The 10004-nt window shown below is 42.5% G+C and overlaps 1 protein-coding gene across 2 annotated transcripts in view; it reads right to left on the reverse strand.

The window, feature by feature from the left end:
• LOC106603728 (alpha-tectorin) overlaps positions 1-9350 on the reverse strand; it is a 45967-nt gene extending 36617 nt beyond the window's left edge. The window contains exon 1 of one of the 2 annotated variants that reach the window (XM_045717280.2): positions 5278-9350. The gene's annotated coding sequence lies outside the window, so the exon portion shown is untranslated. The remainder of the gene's footprint in view (positions 1-5277) is intronic. The other variant, XM_014197767.3, reaches the window with a different exon arrangement.
• Between the last annotated feature and the right edge of the window lie 654 nt (positions 9351-10004).

Genomic DNA, 10004 nt, shown 5'->3' on the forward strand with positions numbered 1-10004 from the left:
TTGGTGGTTCCAAACTTATTCTATTTATGAATGATGGAAGCCTCTGTGTTCTTGGGGACCTTCAATGCTGCAGACCTTTTGTGGTACCCTTCCCCAGATCTGTGCCTCTCCTCGACACAAACCTGTCTCGGAGCTCTACGAACAATTCCTTCAATCTCATGGCTTGGTTGTTGCTCTGACATGCACTGCCATCTGTGGGACCTTGTATAGACAGGTGTGTGCCTTTCCAAATCATGTGCAATCAATTGAATTTACCACAGGTGGACTCCAATCAAATTGTAGAAACATCTCAAGGATGATCAACGGAAACAGAATGAACGTGAGCTCACTTCCGAGTCTCATATCAAAGAGTCTGAATACTTACGTAAATAAGGTATTTCTGTTCATTTTTTATACATTAGCAAAAATTCTAAAAGCCTGTTTTTGCTTTGTCATTATGGGGTGTGTAGATTACTGAGATAATTTTTTTGGGGAAAAAGTCAAGGGGCCTGAAAATTTTCCCAAAGCACCGTATCATGTATTTTAAAACCCAGTATATTGTTGAGTGCATTTTTGTAAATAAAAATGTAGTCAATTCTTGAATAGCTTTCCTTACTTTGAGACAAAATGGAATAGTCTTTTGTAGTTGGGAATAATAATCTGCAGGTATCCTGTAAAATATTTGAAGAGATGAAAATGTTCAGCCTCTGGAGGTTCCTTGAATTTCACCTTTTTATTGCCATGTCTGTCTAACTTGCTAAATGTTTGATCACCTGCTAAAATAATAGTTCCAGTCTGGGGTTGACCTAATATAGCTTGAATTATATCTAAAAACACCAGGTTTGCACCTGGGAGGATATACAATGAAATCAATGTGTATATTTCCTCATGTAAGGTATAATTCAAATTAGAAAATGTCCTTCTTGGTCCGTATGCTGGGATATACAGTAATGGAAAAGGGTGTATTCCTATTTATCAGGATACCTACACTTCTGCTGTTACTACAGTAGGTGGCAGCATAGGCCTATCCAACCAGATTCTCTTTAAATATTACATTTATCATTTTTTGAGGTGTAGCTCTTGCATAAAAACCACAACAACTGACAATCTCTTTAAATATTCAAGAACCTTATGCTTTTTTTTGTCATCATGAAGCCTGTGCACATTCTATGTAATCAGTTGGATTTTGTTGGTGTTTACTTGTATAGAATCAAAGTTAACCATATTTGTTCGGTCTCTCATTGAAGAACCCGATAAAACATTTTAGCAGACATGTCATATGAGGGCGGTGGACATCCCATAGATATGGAAGACTCGTAGTATGAATACATGGTTATAGTATACATCACATAAATAAAACATATGAACATGTAGGCTGAGCAAACATTTAACAAGAACACAAATTACATAAAGCAATACTTACAGTTGAAGTCGGAAGTTTACATACACCTTAGCCAAATACATTTAAACTCAGTTTTTAACAATTCCTGACATTTAATCAGAGTAAAAATTCCCTGTCGTAGGTCAGTTAGGATCACCACTTTATTTTAAGAATGTAAAATGTCAGAATAATAGTAGAGTGTGATTTATTTCAGCTTTTATTTATTTATTCACATTCCTAGTGGGTCAAACGTTTGCATACACTCAATTAGTATTTGGTAGCACTGCCTTTAATTTTTTTAACTTGGGTCAAATGTTTCGGGTAGCCTTCCACAAGCTTCGCACAATAAGTTTGGGTGAATTTTGGCCCGTTCCTCCTGACAGAGCTGGTGTAACTGAGTCAGGTTTGTAGGCCTCCATGCTCGCACACACCTTTTCAGTTCTGCCCACACATTTTCTATAGGATTGAGGTCAGGCATTGTGATGGCCACTCCAATACCTTGAATTTGTTGTCCTAAAGCCATTTTGCCACAACTTTGGAAGTATGCTTGGGGTCATTGTCCATTTGGAAGACCCATTTGCAACCAAGCTTTAACTTCCTGACTGATGTCTTGAGATGTTGCTTCAATATATCTACATCATTTTCCTTCCTCATGATCCCATCTATTTTGTGAAGTGCACCAGTCCCTCCTGCAGCAAAGCACCCCCACAACATGATGCTGCCACCCACATGCTTCACGGCTGGGATGGTGTTCTTCAGCTTGCAAGTGTCAAAATAGCTGAAAAAGTGTGCACAAAGTAGATGTCCTAAACGACTTGCCAAAACTATAGTTTGTTAACAAGAAATGTGTGGAGTGGTTGAATAACGAATTTTAATGACTCCAACCTAAGTGCATGTAAACTTCCAACTTCAACTGTATTTGTACTTTGAGGCGCTCTGCCTTTTTAGGGCTTTTAAGCTCCTACTCCTCCCCTAAGTACCAAAAATATGTGGATTATGTCATTGCAAATTAATTGGAGAAAGACTGACACTTAAATACTGTGGCCAGTTTGTAATACCTTGTGAATTAAATTATACCATAGCATTATTGAATGCTTGTTTTTAATTGGTTAGAATGTACATTAAAACAAGGTATCGGGACAGTTAGAAAAGACATTGGGACACTTTGCAATCATGACGCAATAAGCACCTTCACATGCAGGCCGTACTTGCTACAAAGTTACAGAAAGCTAAACCAACAACCACACAAACCAAAATTGGATACATTGTAAACGCAGGTCCAACAAGGAAAAAAACGTAGCTGGCTAACTAGCATTAATTTATTTTTGCAGATACTTTTTTTTGGAGCATCTGATGACCTAACATGGTGAGTGATGAACATGAATTTCTCTGGAACCTACTGTCGCTTATAAAAATGAAAATATCAACGAAAAAAGTATTTATACCGGTAAATTAGTGCTTTCATATTATTTTTAAGCGGGATTCATATTTTTTTGCTAAATACATTTTTACCTTTATTTAACGATAAACACCTCTGTTCTGTACATTATCTTGGAAAAATAAACTCTGCAAAGGGACTGGGCTCCACCTCGTCCCGCTGCGTTGTCCATTATTCCAAGGTAATGTACAGAATGTTGCCGTTTTATCCCTTATGTAAAGCGGCTGGGGGGGGGGGGGGGGGGGGGGGGGGGGGGGCTCTATGTGAGAAGAGTGGGTCCACTGAGAGACTGAAGTGAGATGAGTGGAGGCACCACCAGCTATCGAAGTCATTCCAAAGGGTAGGTTTAACAAAGCAAATTAAATGTTACCATACTTTATAAGTCTCATATCATCAATGATACTATTTATTAGGCCTTTATAGCATTCGCAAAGTCATCAACAGCTTTCATTTCAACTGAAAACAGACAATACATTTAGGCCTAGAGTTTCAAGCTTTGGTTGATTTCAAATGTTATCTTCAAGTAAATCATTAATATGTTGGATTTACATCTCCATCTCAACCAAAAATTTAAGTTTAGTCCTTAAATGTAGTCCAATTCCTTAACTTAGATTTTTGGTTGAGATGGAGATATGAATCCAACATCAATTATTAATTTGTAGACAAACTTGATATTGAATTGTGCTTGGTTGTCAACACAACCAATTACCAACATTTGAAGGAGATTCATCTTCTGCTTGGATAGTTCCATCTGTGCCACTGACTTAGTCTTGCTTTAATTCCATCTTGTCTACAAATGAATAATTGATATGTTGGATATCCTTTAAAATGTTGATATTTGGTTGCTTTGCCAAACATAAATCAATATTCAGTTAATCTACAAATTCATTAATTAATGTTGGATTCACATAAAAAGTTAAGGCTATCCTACAAACGAATGCTACAGTATTTATTCAACATTAAAATGAGTAACACATCCATGGCCACATTTTGAGTTAAGCCTACAGTAACTTCTTATGTAATCATAATCAAGATCGCATGTAGGTCGCTGGTCTGTGGAGATCTTCACAACTGCTATAATAATATGCGCAGAATCTCAAACAGCTTGGATCACTTGCATTATGTACTTTTAATGCAATCTCAACTGCAATTTAGGTCATTTGGTTGTGCTATGAGATGAAGCACAGTGATAAAACGTATTCCCATTTTAACTTTGTTGTGCTTTTAAATGGTTAAAAGCCCAGTGATAACACAATGGGATTTCAACAAACTTCTGACGGTCTTTTTGAGTGGGTGAATAAAGGTTGAAATCTCATTGAACAACATCTCTACCAAATATTACCCAAATGTCCATGTTGAAATGATGTGGTGTGCCCAGTTATCCTCAATGTGATCTCTGGGGAATGTGATGTGAATGAAGTATGTCTCTCCCAAATCTCCACTGTCACCTCTTTAATGTGTGTACAGTATTCAGCCTGATGGTAAATTGTGTTCAGGTGTGCCAAGGTTAGTGGACCCTGGTGAGAGGGGATCATCGTTCAGTCATCGCCCTATCGTCATGCTTTGTCAACACAGAGATTACCACAACTGCTATTTTCACTCCTTCAGTTCACCCCACGCTATCTGACAGACATTTACTCCATAATGTTTCAACAGAACAATGGAGATAAAGCCTGGGAATGCACACAGGGACTGCACTTACAAAAAAAAGAGCTCTTCTAATGGTGTTAACACAACCCCTCTGGGCTCACACTCCAGTGCCCTAAACGTCTGACTGTATCAGGAGGAGTTTTCTGTAGCTACAACTAATGGAACAAAAACAATTGTAGGAGTATCCAATTCATGAAATAATACAGCTAGCAGAACATTCCAATATAGCATCATTATTGCCATGTATCTGAAGACAAGTAGATTAGGGACTGTTGGCTAATGTTACTGAAATTCTATTAAAACGACAGACTGATTAACTTCTAAACACACATCTTCATTAGCACATACTTGTCAATCAAACTATATTGCCAGATTCTCAGCAGAAGGCAATGTTATAACATTGAACATATAATCTTAATACAGTATTAACTAATGAAAGAAAGACATTACATTATTCCAAGACCAAATGCCAAGGATAGCGCCGTCATCTTCCCTGTGAGACATCACCATACACATGCTCATAGAGCAATATGAAGTCCTCTATACTGTCATGTCCATATTTCCTAAGAGCTGAAATGGGTGAGGCTATAAAATGCCCTGATACCTTAAATGCTGTATACACCATGTCTATCAGTAACAGGGATTATCCACCATGTTACACACTCCTGTATTATCTTCAAAAAGCAATGAGATGACAAGGATAAACAAGTATAAACACACACCTATCCAGGAGTCAGATTCAGGTGCACCTTACCTGTCCACTAGTCGGTGATGCACCTGCTGGAGTGAAAGAGAGATAGAGGAAGAGGTAGATAGATTGACCACTCACCTGCTTTCAGAAGATGGACATTTAGCTCCTCACCACTCTCACCAGGCTGCCTCCAGTACACAGCTGTGTTCCATCCAGCTGGGAACATCCACAGAGTTTAAAAGAAGTGAGGAGAGGACTGGAGAAAGACTTAGGGGTGGTGGTTGTTGTGGTGATGGTGGGAGGGGAGGAGGGGGGTGGACATCCAAACAGAGGAGCACTTCTCGTCCACTTCCAGCAGGATTAACGGTACTGTAATAATGGGAGTCCCAGAAAACAGCCGAATCCTCGCCTAGGGCATCCAATGGATTTCAAAAGGAGCAGGGAGAAAGAGAATACTTGAATGAGAGGAGCAGAGAAAGTGTAAGCCCCTGCCGAAGCTCTGGAAGGAACTGAAAGAGGCAGGTGCAAACTTTACCGGGGATAGTGTTCAAATTAATCAGAAATCAGTGTTTGTGGAAAGGGGAAGGTGGGGAGGGGGACTTTGAGAGTGCAGAAAGAGGGAGAGAGAGTGTGTAGAAAGTGAGGGAGAGAGCAAATAAGAGATCCTGGAAATGAGGGAGGAAAGACTACACAAGCAAAGGCAAAATATTGAAACTAGACCTTATTTCCCTCCAAGCATGGAAGGCAAAACGGTTAAACAAATAGGATTTTGGACATAAATGTCAACCCCTTGGATTGGGCCCTGAACCCCCCACCCCCCAGCCCTGTCGACAGGGTCTGTCTATGTATGGCTAAAGCTTTCTACCGGAGTGACTCAGACCCAGCCAAAGCAGCCCAGTCTCACTCTGGGTTATTTTATGGACACAAAGACCTTGGGTAGTTTGAGTTACAGAATTAACATGAGTCACTTAGGACACACTGTGTGCTTCTCTTTAATTAGGGACGGCCTCATTTACAGGGACACACAGCGCACCTCATTTCCATAGATCCTGGAGAGATTAGGCATAAGGGAAATCGTAGGTGGATCCGTGCTGATAGGGTCTGGGAAGGAGAGGGGAGTCAGTCGGGTCTTTGTTGTAAGGGGGACAGTGGAGGTAACTGGAGAGGTGGGAGCAGGATGTGTGAAAGGCTGCAGGACTGAGGGTGGACCCGGGGCTCCCATTGACCAGTGTAGGGGCTCTCTGTGGAGGATTCTTTTACACCTTCCATGCCTTGTTGTGTAAAATGCACATACTCTTACCCAACCTGTGAAAGAGAGCGACACACAAAAGGGGACAAAAAACAACATGATCCCAGTGGGCCTGCAGGGCCCGGGATCCTCCTGTGCTAACGGTCAGTGTTTTGGGAAATGTCGAGGACAAGGAGAAGTGGGAGAAATTGAGATGGGGACGATAGGCCTGATTTTCACTTGAACCCTCTCTCTCTCGCATGGACTCACTCACACTCTCATCTGCCCAAGCAAAAGTCTTTAGACAACAAGGACATGATAGTGAGAGGATAACGGTCGCACCCTCTCCATTTAGCTCACTGGGAATGGGGACAGTGTTGTATAATCAAATTGGTTGTTACATACTGAGCTCAGCTGAGGTGACACTGCATATTTGCCCCATGTAAGGTGTGCACACATCTATGCCGAAATGGAGGACAGGATGACATAGATATTTCCAGGAACATAGTCTTGCTAAGGAGGTTGACCTATGACTAAATGGTCTGATTGTCGTTTCAATTGTAAAAAAGTTGAGAAAATAAAACAGTCATGGTTGAAACGGACTGATCCAGTTACCTCAATAAGTAAAAAAGCATTACATCAACCGTTTATGTGGGACCACAGTGACAGGTGAGAACAAAGTCGGGCGTATCAAACATCAGAAGTTCTGGAGAGCCCATCAAGCTTGACCTTCCCCCCCAAAAAAAGAATCCTGGAATGAATTCTTGGTGAGCTCAGCGCAACAGTCATCCAATCCCCAGAGGGGGCCACTCCATATCAACACTCTAACCTCCCCCTATGCCCAGCAGTTGGCCTTGCCCTCCTCTCCTCTTCTTTCCTCCACAATGTAGAACCTCCTTGTGGTAACCCAAATCCACCTTCCCAAAAGACTCCTTCTCCTGGGCACACAATGGGCTCCGTTCAGCCCAAACTGCCCTTGGTCCAGCTCCATAATGCAATGGGGGAGATCAGGATACCGCCTGCCCGGCCAGGTCTTAGATACGGGACAAGGGCGTGAAGAGGTAACGCAACAACTCACCCCCCACCACCTCTCAACCTCGGTGTGACCCTGCATTAGCGGGGCAGCCTCATTTTCACAGCCTGGTAACCCTATCACCAGCCTGTTTGTCTCCAAAAGCTTAGACTTCCCTCTGTGGAGGAACTGGAACTGCTGGGCCTGGTACTCCAGTCAGAGAAGGCCCAGGGCAAGGAGACCTCAGCCCAAACCCCTGCCTGGTGACAGAGCTTCTGCTGGGGCTGGAAGTTGGGATTTAGAGCCGGCCGACTGAATTGGCTGAGGGAGGTGGCGATGGCATCAGCCAAATGTGTCAACGTGGTTCACAGTCACACCATGCCTGGAGGATGGGGAGTGAGGGGAGGAGGAGCTTTCGGCACCTCCAGGCTGGGTGACACCAATTAAGCCTGATTATTTTGCAGCCAAGTTGTTGCAGTGATCCAGGCAGTTGTGGGACTGGCTCCAGTTGGAAGACTTGAGCTCCGTGGTGGTGACTGCAGTAGTTGGCTTTTTCAGGTGTCCCACAAACCAGCAGGTCAGGAAAGCAATACTTCCGATCAGTCAAAACTATAAATTATGACTTACCTAAAGCCAGTGGATCATAATCAAATGGCCACCCAGACTATTTGCATTGCCCCCCTCCTTTTACACCGCTGCTACTCTCTGTTGTTATCATCTATGCATAGCCACTTTAATAATTCTACCTACATGTACATATTACCTCAACTAACCAGTGCCCCACACACATTGACTCTGTACCGGAACCCGTCTGTACATAGTTTTGCTATTGTTATTTTACTGCTGCTCTTTAATTACTTGTTACTTATATTTCTTATTCCTATTTTTATTTAAACTGCAATGTTGGTTAGGTGCTCGTAAGTAATTTCCCTGTAAGGTCTAAACCTGTTGTATTCGGCGCATGTGACTAATACAATTTCATAGGTCTTGCAGACACGGCTCAACAAGAATAGTTCGAAAGACACCAGCCAACAAGAGTGCAGACATCATTTGCATCTGGAACCAGACAACTCAATTTACAAAGGTGAGAGGCCAACGAGAATGCATCTGAGGAGGAAGGTTTCCCATTTTGATAGAAGGGAATAAGGTATGACGTGACACGTCTGTGAATATCTTCAGATGCCACAGAGTTGTCAAGTCGCACCCAGACCTGTATAACCTCTATCCCACTAAATGTGGACCCATTTGGGATATGAGAAGCAACTCTGAGCCTAATCTGAAGTCCCTAATGGGTCTTGAGTTCCAGTTGACACCCTTCACCGGGATAGTGTTGCACTGAGTTGCCTTGAGAAGGGGTCTTGTGGTGGTAGACATAGCTATACCACTCATAGGCTCTGGATTAAATACATTTTGGTGGGAAGTGAAGGAGGGGAGTAGAGAGGGGAATCCCCAGAAACCCAACACCTGACACCTATGGAATGGAAACATAACTGCAGCTAAGCTTAAACATGAATGCCGGAGAGAGAGAAACTAGGTTTGTGGAATGGACCTAACGTGTCTACCTTACCGAGCCCACAAGGCTACTGCAGCCTATGAAATGGAGCTGCATTGGCTGGATTTGAAGCAGGCAGCGTTTACAAAATCGTCAGTGGAAGTGCTTACATCGTATCGTCTGAGAATTCTAAAGATTGGAAAGCGGCCATGGTCATCCCCCTCTTCGAAGGAGGAGACACTCTAGACCCAAACTGTTACAGACCATATCCATCCTGCCCTGCCTTTATAAAGTCTTCGAAAGCCAAGTTAACAAACAGATCACCGACCATTTTGAATCCCACCATACCTTATCCGCTATGCAATCCAGTTTCCGAGCTGGTCACAAGTGCACCTCAGCCACGCTCAAGGTCCAAAACGATATCTTAACCGCCATCGATAAAAGACAGTACTGTGCAGCCGTCTTCATCGATCTGACCAAGGCTTTCGACTCTGTCAATCACAACATTCTTATCGGCAGACTCAACAGCCTTGGTTTCTCTAATGACTGCCTCGCCTGGTTCACCAACTACTTCTTAAACAGAGTTCAGTGTGTCAAATCGGAGGGCCTGATGTCCGGACCTCTGGCAGTCTCTATGGGGGTGCCACAGGGTTCAATTCTCGGGCCGACTCTCTTCTCTGTATATATCAATGATGTCGCTCTTGCTGCGGGTGACTCTTTGATCAATCTCTATGCAGACTACACAATTCTGTATACCGTAAATTCTGGACTATAAGCCGCAACTTTTTTCCCCAGACTTTGAACCTCGCGGCTTAAACAATGACGCGGTTAATATATGGATTTTTCCCCCTTTCAATTTTCTTTTCCCAAAAAAACACATTCTGTGACGTGCTCAGTTTTTTGGCGGCATGAAGCTTTCATTAGACCAATGAAATTGCCGAACGGGTTAAGGTCAAACAACTTTTTTGTTTACTGTTTAGATTAAATCGAGCGCTCTCAAACTTCCCATCATTCTGATTACGGTAGTCATTTTGTGACCCTCATCATGGCAAAGACACGGAGAAATGCATATGATGCAGCTTTCAAGTTGAAGGCGATTGATCTGGCTGTTGGAAAAGGAAATAGAGCTTCTG

Source organism: Salmo salar, chromosome 04, assembly GCF_965601325.2.
Source record: "Salmo salar chromosome 04, fSalSal1, whole genome shotgun sequence".
NCBI classification, from domain to species: domain Eukaryota; kingdom Metazoa; phylum Chordata; class Actinopteri; order Salmoniformes; family Salmonidae; genus Salmo; species Salmo salar.